We start from the raw sequence: 11,606 nt of genomic DNA, 5'->3' as shown, positions 1-11,606 counted from the left end.
AGGGAGCTGGGATGGGATGGGCTGGGGGATTGAGGAACAGGGAGCTGGGATGGGATGGGCTGGGGGATTGAGGAACAGGGAGCTGGGGTGGGCTGGGGGATTGAGGAACAGGGAACTGGGATGGGATGGGGGGATTGAAGAACAGGGAGCTGGGATGGGCTGGGGGTTTGAAGAACAGGGAGCTGGGATGGGATGGGGGATTGAGGAACAGGGAGCTGGGATGGGATGGGCTGGGGGGATTGAGGAACAGGGAGCTGGGATGGGATGGGCTGGGGGGATTGAGGAACAGGGAGCTGGGATGGGCTCCTGCAGATGCTGGGGCTCTCTGGGACCCCTGAGCTGCAGTTTCACACGGTGCAGGGAGCCTGGCAGGAGCACGAGGCTGGAGCAATGTTGGGAAGCACAATCCAAGGCTGACGTCAGGGCAGCCCTGGCTCTGGCTCCCTCACTACATACCTAATTTTCCCATATAAGGCCAAGGAGAGCAATCACTCTCCTGGCAAGCAGATCAATAAAAACAGATGGTGGGCTCACAATTAGAGATTAAGCACATACCGATCCAGAACAAACAGGCCATAAATCATACGTGAAGGAGGGTATTTATAGTTTAGATCACATTCCTTAATTAATTCAAAATGGCCCAGAAAAGAAAATAATACCAAACTGCTCTTTTTCTGCTTTGCTCCTGCCTTGCCTTTGCAAAGCTGCATTCTTTCCTTGGGGGGTGCAGGGGCAGCCACAGGACAGAGTGAGGGATGCTCCGGGAGCAGGGAAGGGAAGCAAGGGCTGGAATCTGGGAATTGCCATGGAGCAGACGTGGGGTGAGCAGCCAGGGTCTGAGGGGGTGCAGGGAGAGGGCTGGAGCCCAGCTGAGCCTGCATTTGTCTGCACATTCCTGGGGCGTTGGTTTGCACCCCCAGGGTGGGTGGGATGGGACCAGCGAGCCCTGAGATGAGGGTGAGGGGTTCCCACGTGTGACAATCAGCCAACAGGGAGCCTGGAGCCACGGTCAAACATGTTCCTCATGCAGCAGCTCCTGCTCTGAATGGACTTTCTCTCTAAAATGACGAGGAGCTCCTTGCTCTTGGGGCACTGCCTGGCTGGAGGGAAATACAACACAGCAGAGAGAAAACAGCCACCAAAACTCATTAATTCTGAGAATATACCTGGGCTAAAACTGAGGAGGGGTCCCAGCCTTTCCCAAGCACCGCTGTGACTCCAGCCCTGACTCCTAGGACAGTTAGGAATTATTAGTTTCAGTGGGAACAGTGGGAACAGGGTACCTGAGGCCTCTGGGCACTCCAGGAAGCCCCATCCAGCTGCAAGCCTTGCTCAGAGCTCCTGAGGCTGGGTGGAGGATGGAGAGGTTCCCTCTGTGGGGAGAGCAGAGCATGGGGATGGAGGGTTCCTGCTGCCCAGAGAGGGATGTGTCCCTCCCTCCCCTCCTTCTCTGCCCCAACCAGGGCATCCCCCGGTGGGGCTTGCTGACCCTGCAGCAGAAATTTACCCTGCAGTAAAGTGGGAAACTGGTGAGAGAGCTGAATCAGCTGTCTCTGGTCTGTTGCTGACCAGAGGTGAAGGAAATCCATATTATCTATATAATAAAAATAATAATAATAACAACAACAACAACAACAACAACAACAACAATAATATATTATATACATATATACACACATATTATATAGAATTATTGTATACATATATATTATTATATACATATCTATTATTATATCTAGATATTATATTTATATTATATATGTATATTTTATATATCTAATTATATATATATTTTATATATTATACATATTCATATTACATATACATCTATTTTATATATATATACACACACACTATATATATATATATAATATACATTAAATGACCCCATTAGCACAGCCCAGCCCAGGGGCACCACAAGGGATTGATGATTTATCCTCTGGTTTGACTCTAGAGGACAGAATGGGTCTCTGCAGCACAGCAGGTTGTGCAGGGAGGATCCAAACACCTCAGGTCTATTTGGAATCACAGAATCAATAAAGTGGGGAAAGACCTCCAAGATCAAGTGCAACCCTTGACTGACCCCCCTGTACCACTAAACCATGGCACAAAGTGCCACATCCACTTGTTTTGTGAACATTGCCGGGCATGGTGACTCCAGCACTTCCATGGGGAGCCTGATCCAGTGCTCCACCACTCTTTTAGCAAAGGAATTTTTCCTCATATCCAAGCTGACCCTCCCCTGGTGCAACCATTTCCCCCTGGCCTGTGGCTGGCAGCCTGGGCCGAGAGCCCCACTCCCACCTTGCCACCTTCTAGGGAGCTGAAAAAGTCCTTCAGTGTCCAGGGCTGCCTGGAAATCTCCTTTTCCCCCTGGTCCCCTCCTGGCCCGTGCCAGGGCTGCAGGTGGGGCAGTGCCCATGCCCTGAATGCCACAGCTCCCTTTGTTTCCTTGCTGCAGCTCTGCAGTCTGCGGGGGTTTTGGGGCTTTGTGGGCTCCAAAGCACGAGAAGCAGTCCCGGCCGTGAGTCACCTCTCAGGACACCATCCCCACATCCCCAGGGCGCCCTGCCAGCATTCCCAGGGCTCAGCAGCCCCGGGAGCAGCTCTCTCCCTGCCCTCATCGTGCCCAGCTGTTGATGAGCAGGGCTTGTGCAATATCCGTGTCCCACCTGTCCATATCTCAACTGTCCCTGTCCCACCTGGGGACCGAGGATGCTCCCCGGGGCATCCCCGACATCTGTGGGCTGTGCTGCCATGTCCCTGGGGCCAGCACACCCCAGGGCAGCTGGACTGAAAGGACCTGAAATGTTTAACCTGAAATGTTTCATCTGGAATTCCACACAGGTGTTGAGGGCACCTCCTCTTCCAGTGAGAGGAAAAGGCCAGAACTGCCCCCAAAGTCCTGATGCGGACCCTTTGGGCTGCCTTCAGCACAGTCAGCTCCTGAGTGTCCCCAACTCCCCCAGCAGCTCCCACCACCGCACTCATGGCTCTCACACTCTCCTCCAGTGAGAAAATGCACAGAAAATGCACCAAAAGATGCCTCCATGTCTTTGTTGGATTGAGGTGGAAGCAAATTTCCCCTTAAGAAAACTCCTTGGGAAAAACGGTTCAACTTCTGCTTTTGGGGTCTTATCAAATGTTTTATGTTTTTGCCCAACACCTTTTCACACCCTGAACCATAATTTCATTACATCTAGTTTTTTGACTCAGAGCCAAAGGCACGTTGAGGTCTTTCCTGTGAGGCATTCACAGATGTTTAAACTACGGAGGAGATTCACAGACACCAAGTCCTGGTGGCCGTGGGGCCACAGCTGTCCCTGGCCGTGCTGGGTGCTGGGCTCTGCCCCAGGGAGCCTCTGCCACAGGAAATAAAGATGAATGGGGGGTATTTTAGGACAGGAAAGTGGGGGCACAGGAGGTGCCCGTGCTTTTGTAGGGTGCCACACCCAGCTGAACCCCTGGATGCTCTGTGGGAGCAGTGGGGTGACAGCGGGAGGGCTCAGGGGTGACATCCCCTCCATCCCAGCCCAGCCCAGCCCATTTTCCCTGCTGGGGTGGCTGCAGACTGAGGGGCTGTGCCATCCCCCGGGCAGGGTTTGGCAATCCCCGGGCTGGGGATGCAGACGAGCTGTGAAACTTTGCAGCTCTGTGTCCTCCACAGCCCTGGACTGATCCAGGTCCTGGTGATGCCTCAGTCCCCGAGGGAAATGCCACCCATCCCATCTTCATTAGTCACGGTCTGCCTCCAGCCCTTGGGGCACCTGCTGTCCCCTCCCATGGAGCTCCCTGGGGAATTCTGGCAGGGAGAGCCTGTCCTGTGTGCTGTGCCCTGGCTGTGAGGGGCAGAGGAACCCCCCTGCCCAGCCCATCACCCCCCGACCCAGCCCAGTGCAGGGTTATTCCCGGGCTGTGCTAATTCCAGGGACACCTAAGGGACCAAACCTGGGCCTTCAAATGATGCTGGAGGATGCAGCCAGAGCTTGGCAGTGCCCACAGGGCTGGACACCTCCTGGTGCTGCCCCTGGCAGTGCCCACAGGGCTGGACACCTCCTGGTGCTGCCCCTGGCAGTGCCCACAGGGCTGGACACCTCCTGGTGCTGCCCCTGGCAGTGCCCATGGGGTTGGACACGCTCCTGTGCTGCCCCTGGGGTTGGACACGCTCCTGGTGATGTCCCTGTGTCAGACAGACAGGAACACCAAATGTGTCCCAATCACCAGGAATTGTGAGTCCTCCAAGCTCAGCACTTGCTGGGGGCTGTCCCCTTGCTCTGGGCAGCAGCAGCTCCTATCTGGCTGCTTTCATCTGCTGTGAAATCACTGCAGGAATTCTCCTCCAGCAGTTACTCATCCTCCTCCTCCCTCCCGGAAAAGAAAAAAAAAAAAAAGCTGTTTTGTCAGTAAATGTGATAAAAATCTCCTCTTCATGTAGATTCAAGGTGAAGTTAATAAAAATATTTCCACAATCCTCAAGGCAGTGCACTTGCCAGGGATTTTGTGGGGTCCTGATTGAGGCAGGTGCCCCTTGAGCAGGGGAGCAGCCCCAAGCTGGTCTCTCCAGCCCTGGTGCTCAGGGGCACCTCTCACTGTCCCCGTGGTCCCTGTCCCACCCAGCACAGCAGCCTGTGAGGGGCTGTGACTGCAGCAGCTGGAAGTTCTGTGGATCCATGGGAGCCCTGAACACCCATGGAAGCTCTGTGAATCCATGGAAGTTCTGTGGATCCATGGAAGTTCTGTGGATCCATGGGAGCCCTGAACACCCATGGAAGCTCTGTGAATCCATGGAAGTTCTGTGGATCCATGGGAGCTCTGTGCATCCATGGAAGTTCTGTGGATCCATGGGAGCTTTGTACAACTGTGGAATCTCAGTGCATCCATGGAATCGGGGATGGGAGGGAGAGATCTCTCTCTCACCCAGCTGGGCTGGAGCAATGAAAGACCAGGCAGATCCTGGCTGAGATTGGAGCAGGACCTTGCTCTGCCTTTGCTGACAGCTCACACACCTCACCCTGCCCATGGCATCAGCTCTGGCACCTCCCCAGCAGCCGGGAGCTGCCTGCCCTGGCCCAGGGGTGATTTCACCACCGGGCTCCTCAGGTTGCTCCCATTTATGGAGCTGTGGCAATGAAGATTGAGCCCTGCATTTCCACTTTTCACTGCTGCTCTACATCAGCACTGATGTGTGGGCCAGCCCTGCCTGGCCAGGTGAGCCACCTCCACCCTCGGTGCTTTGCATCCCCAGAAGCTCTGGTGGATCTGGGGGAGCTGTTTTGGAAGGCTGAGACTCAGGATCTAGAACAAGGTCATCTCCTTGTTTTGCTTTGTCTTGATGGGGATTTTTTTCAGGCATTATAAAGAAACCTGTGCTTCTTTGCTCCTGCAGATAAGCTTTTCCTGCACCATTGTTCCAGGCTGTTTTCCTTGATGTGCTCTATTTTTGGCACATGCAAGGAGCCCTAATGTCCTTTCCTATCTCTGCACTCGTCAGAGTTCAGTTTAAAATATTTCTGGCCTTTATCTTAGATTTTCCAGTGCTGAAGCAACACCATCTATCCTCTAGACCGTATTTTTGTCTTATGAATCACCAAGCTTTAGACAAGCCCCCACTGGGTATAAAGAGCCCCTGCTGCAGAGCCAGCAGTGCTGGGGCAGTGGCCCAGCAGCTCCCTGAGCTCCCAGCAGTAGCTCTGGCACTCTTTGCATCCTGCCGGAGTCTAGACGATGTTTCTGACCCAGCAGAGAAGTATTAGCTCAGGCTCTGGACTTTGCTCCCACACACTTTTATCAAATGCTCTGGGAGTGCATTTGGAGCCTCTAAATCTTCTCCTATTAACAGCCCATTTGCAGATGGAAAAGGAATTTCGGCAGTCTTGAGGGGGCAGTTTGTCAAGCAGGTTTCACTGATAGTGGCTCTCTGTGAATAAAGACATGAAATATTCTGGTTTCTCCATCCCCAGGGCTGAGCTGAGCAGGGATGCTGGAGAGGTGAGAGGGGGCTGAGAGCAGAGGGACAAAGACAGCACTGTGCAAAGCCCAGCAAGAAAAACTCTTGCAGGAGCTCACTTTCCCCGCCCAAGGGTTGCTAATCTCATCCTGGCACAGCCCTCAGCCCCCAGCTCCGCACAAAGGCCACCCACTGCCCAGGAATCCCAGGAAGGCCCATCACATCCCACAATGTCTCTTTGTTCAGGAAGACTTTCAGCTCCTGGAAGAAAGGAATCGGCTCCTTCTTAACGAATTAAACTCAACAAGCTCGGACAAAGCAGCAGGGTTTGCCCGTGGGGGGATTCAGCCAGATCTGGGATCTATCCTGGTCCTCCCGTCCCGTGTTGGGTGCTGGTCAATGCTCCAAGTGTTCCCAGCTCCCTCAAGCAGCGGCAGAACCAGAGCCCTGCACGGGGATTTTGTCCCTTCACCCCTTGCCCCAAGCTCTGTGCAAACACCAGCCACCCTCCAATGCTCAGAAACTCCTCTGCTGCTTCAGACAAGAGGAAAATGAGCCCCAGGATGCTGAGGTGACCTGTCCGTGCTCACACACTGCCATGGCTCCAGAACTGCAGGGTGGGAATTATGGGGCCCTCACTTTGTAGGTTGGAGATGAAATGTCAGGATTTTGCCCCAGTTCCCAAAGGCTTTCCAGTAACGGAGCAGTTGTAATGAGGCAGGCAGCAGCAATCCAATTGGTGTTCAGGGCAGAGAGCTCTCTGAAATCACTGCCATTGCTCCCAGATATTTTTCTTGCTGATCCTGTACTTGTTTCAGAGCTCCCAGGGTGCACCTGCAATGAGTGAAGTGCACTAATTACTAACCTGAAACTGGTTGTGTTTAGGATCCCGAATTTGTGCTCCAGGGCCCTTTCAAGTTAACTGTAACAGCTTCAATTAATCCTTTATTTGTGGAGACTCGACCTGGTGGAAACAAACAGAGGGGAGGAGGAGCTGGGACACTTGGGCTTGGCTCTGTGCTCTCACCTCTGTCACTGACCCTTGACATGAGTTGGCAGAAGAAGCCAGGCCTGGTGAAGGAGGTTCAAAGGAGATTTAGGAGATCTGCATCCAGCTCCTGGCTTTGTTGCACATTCCCTGGGTCAAGTAAGGAGCCTCCTTAAAGCCAAACTCTCCAGCAGCTTTTCCAGGTTTGGGGTGATCACAGAATCACGTCACCATTAGGGTGAACAAGCCCAGCCTGGGAGCCATCACCACCTTATCCCCCAGACCCAGGGGTGCCTCGTCCTGTCATTCCCTGAGCACCTCCAGGGGTGACAGATCTCTCTTTTCAGGGCTGAGGCCAATTCTCTGCCTGCCTGGCATTAGGACAAGCAGGTTTTGGCCTTCCTGTGGCTGCCTGGGGAGCTCTGCTGTCCTTGGGGCGAGCATCCCACGTGCAGCCACGGGAATCAGAGCAGGGCTGAGCCTGGGGGGCCTTCAGGGCTACACACAAGGATGAGGTGGAAGGGACTGGGACATTCCCAGTGGATGCCACTGGTAGGAAGATCTTGGCCCTGCCTGGTGGCAGCAGCACAGATCTGTGTGCACAGGAGCTGCCCCAGAACCAGGCTGGAGCTCTGGGGAGCGGAGCAGCTCATACCACATGAAAGCTGCTGCAAGCAGAACCAGAAAATACACTTGTCTCGCCAGCAAGCAGCGAGGCAATGGCCAAACCAGCCAGGCTGGATAGAAACCTGTCAGGCAGCCCTGCTCAGCCCAGTTAGGCTGGGCTGGGAGTGGGGCAGGTTTAGGAAACGCTCCTCAAGCGTTTCTTGTGCCTCTGTCTGTGCAGGCACGGCGCTGGCAGCAGGCAGGGAGCCATGTGAGCCCCTCCAGACACGGCCAGGGCAGCTCTCCCCTGCTCCAGGTGCCTGCAGGAGCCCCCCGTGTGTGGGACACGACTGAGGGACACCTGCACACCCTGCCTGGCTGGAGATGGGCTGAGCAGACCCCAGCACCCTCTGGCTCTGCTCGAGCACCACTGGGCTGGGAGTTTTGTTCCTTTTTGTTTTCCATTTTGTTCCTCACCCAGTGATGCCCAGAAATGGACATGGCCCATTTTGGGTGGCCACTTGTCCCTGGTTATTTGCTCCCTCAGCTGCCCTGAGCTGAATTCTGCAAGAGCAGTGATGTGCTGGAGCTGCTCAGCCCGGGCTGGAGGTGGCCCAAGGGCCTGGAGCACAGAGTTACCCCCTAAAAATGGGGTTCATCACCCCTGCAGCCAGCAGAGGGTCCCAGGAGGAAGGCAGGAGCCAAACCCAGCCCAAAGGAAGGTGTGGCTCATGCCGGGCAGGAGGTGGGTCAGGGAACTCCAGGAGGTTCAGCTGGGTTCCATGAGACACTGAGAAAGTGCTTGGAAAAGCGATCTGGGGAGATTTGCTAAACCAGAAAACCACACCAGGTTCAGAAAATCTTGCACAACAAAAGGAGCTGGAGGGTGGGGAAGTAGCGAGGGGACAGCCTGTGCCTGCTGATACCAATCTGACCCTTCCCTGGTCACTCCTGCCCACTGTTCCCATTGGATTTCTCCTTTCTCCTTCTATCAGCCACCAAATCCTCCTCTCCTCACCAAAGGTGGTTTCGAGGAGGAGAAAATGATGGGATTAAGGGGGGTGACAAAGAAAGGGAGAAGACAAAAGATCAAACCACTTCAACTGGGAGACATGAGCTGGGAGCCCAGTGGCTCAGCAGCTGCTCTGCTTCAGCTCCAGGGGTTACTACACTTCTTGCTGAGTTTTCTTACAAAAATCTGAAACCCAGAACATTTTCTGGGAAAAAAAAAAAAAAAAAGGAAGGAAAAACCCCAAACATTTGGGATAAAACTGCAATGGCAAAGCTTTTGCTGGGCTCTGGATATGGCACAACTGGAGAGGGGAGTAACAGGGCAAAGGGGGAAGGTGAAAATACCCAAATCCAGGTGCAAATATTCATACCCAGGGATCTTCACCTCTGTGGCCATGTCTGTGTCTCCCATGTCAGCAGGAGTGGGCAGCTCCAAAGCTGGAGTGGGCACTGCTGGAGGGAGCCACGTTCCTCTGCACCCCGTCCCTGCCCAGCCCCGTGGCTGCCCTGCTGGGGAGCTGCTTTCAAATCCACTCAGGCCTGTGCAGTCACCCCTGGCTCTCCTGGCAGGAGATTCACATCCCAGACTTGGCTGAGAGCTGTGGCAGAGGGGAGAGCTCATGGCTGCAAACCCGGCCAGGGAGGGCTGAGGCACCAGGCTGGAGCAGGAGGGGTGGCACCAGAGGGACACAGAAGCCTGGTGCCAGGCTGCTGGGAAATGCCTGCTCTGGGACATCCTGGGCAGCAGGAGGCCTTGGGGTCACCCAGAACAGGAGGGGACACTGAGCAGCAGCTGAGAGCCAGACTGCAGCCAGGGGACCCTTAGGTCCCCACTGAGGGGGTCCTCTTGCAGGAGCTGAGCCCACCTGAAGGTCCCAGAGGTGGGGGTCATGGAGGGACAAGCAGGAGAAGGCTGGTGGCAGCTCCTGGCTGTGCCAGCTCCTGGCTGTGGCCACCAGGAGAGCTCAGAGAAGGCTCAGCCTGCAGGTGTCCAAAACTCCCACTTGCCAGGGTGGTCTCACTAACCACAAGCATGCAAATAACCATCAGTGAAATAATCAGTGAAAATGATTGTGTGCTTTCAGCTTCACCTGCTTGCCATTTTCTGACTGGTTTGTTTGAGCAAAGAGCATTTTGTTGGGATAGGGGAGAGACCAGGCCCTCCCTGTGGGGATGGTCGGGGCTGTGGCTTCTCCTGGATGATCCTGGGGGGTTTGGCCAGCAGGGCAGGGGTCTGTGACAGCCCCAGGGGTCACGGCAAGGTGGGGGCTGCTCACCTGGGGCCAAGCAGTTGTGGGGGGTCATGTCCCAGGGATGGCTTTTGGGGTGGGACTGGGCAGCACAAACACCTGGTCCTGGGCAAGAGCAGCAGCTGGGCTGCTTTGGAGGCTGGGCACAGGGGACATGAGCTGGGCACAGGGGACATGAGCTGGGCACAGGGGATAGGGGCTGGGCACAGGGGACATGAGCTGGGCACAGGGGACATGGGCTGGGCACAGGGGACATGAGCTGGGCACAGGGGACAGGGGCTGGGCACAGGGGACACGAGCTGGGCACAGGGGACACAGGCTGGGCACAGGGGACATGAGCTGGGCACAGGGGACACGGGCTGGGCACAGGGGGGACATGGGCTGGGCACAGGGGACACAGGGGACATGAGCTGGGCACAGGGGGGACATGGGCTGGGCACAGGGTTCCTGGGGTGAGCTGTCTCCCAGGATCTCTCCAAAGGCCACGGCCCCTCCCAGGACAGCCTGCAGGTGACAGTGGCAATGCTGAGGTGCGAGGCAGCAGCTTCACACCCCCCTGAGCTCCGGCATGGGTCCTGGATCAACACCACCTCATCCTCCTCCTCCTCCTCCCTCCAGCGCATCCCCGGCCAGGACCGTGGCCCGGCTGAGCAGGTCAGGGGAGGCTGAGCTGCAGGCAGGGCGTGGGGGCTGCTCAGACCTGCTGAGTGCCATTCCCCGGCAGCAGCTCCTCCAAGGAAGCGATTCCGGGCGATGGGAAGCGATTCCCGGTGATAGGAAGCCGCTGAGCGAGCAGGGGCAGGGCGTGGGGCAGTGACTCAGCCCTGGACCAGATCCTGCTGATTTCCCACCCAGGCAGCCCAGAGGGGCAATTCCTCCTGGGGTGGGGGAAGGCAGGGCCAGGCAGTCCCAGGGCAGGGATGAAATCCAGACTGGCAGTCCCAGGGCAGGGATGAAATCCAGACTGGCAGTCCCAGGGCAGGGATGAAATCCAGGCTGGCAGTCCCAGGGCAGGGATGAAATCCAGACTGGCTGTCCCAGGGCAGGGATGAAATCCAGACTGGCTGTCCCAGGGCAGGGATGAAATCCGGGCTGGCAGTCCCAGGGTAGGGATGAAATCCAGGCTGGTTCCAGTGCAGCCTCTCCAGCCCAGCCCTGCTCGGAGCTCTCTGCATCCTCTGCCCCTGCTGGAGCCACTGCAGCTTCTCCTGCCCGGCCAGGATGGGAGATCCTCACTGAGGATCCTTTTGATCCTCAGTATAAAACACTCAGGGTCCAGCATTGGGCAGCTTGGAAAAATCTTCCAACACCATCGAGTCCCAGCTGTGCCCGACCCCCACCAGCCCAGAGCACCGAGTGCTACGTCCAGGTGGTTCTCAGACTCCTCCAAGACTCCACCACCTCCCTGAGGAGCCCCTTCCATTCTTGACCACCCTTTCTGTGAAGAAACTCTCCCTGAGAGGAATTTCTCACATTTCCACAGCACACATTTGCCTTCAAGGGCTTTCAGGTTTCCCTGAAACCTTTTCCTGCCCTGCAGTTATTCCCAGGAAACTCAACTTCTGCAAACAGCAGATAAAACCTGGCATGAAGCAACGGGGTCCTGAGCAGAGCTGCCTCCCACCCCTCACCTGTGGCTCCTGCTGAGCAGAACTGCTCTGCACCACAGCTCAGATACTGAAGGGACTTCTTCAGCGCTGAGGAAGAGCAAGATGATGGCTGGGAGTCAGCCAGAGCTCCCTGGAGGGGGATGGGGATGGGGATGAGGATGGGATGGGATTGGGATGGGGATGGGGATGGGGAT

The sequence above is a fragment of the Parus major genome, chromosome 18 (genome assembly GCF_001522545.3).
Source record: "Parus major isolate Abel chromosome 18, Parus_major1.1, whole genome shotgun sequence".
NCBI classification, from domain to species: Eukaryota; Metazoa; Chordata; class Aves; order Passeriformes; family Paridae; genus Parus; species Parus major.
Note: the sequence above shows the minus strand (reverse complement) of the source record.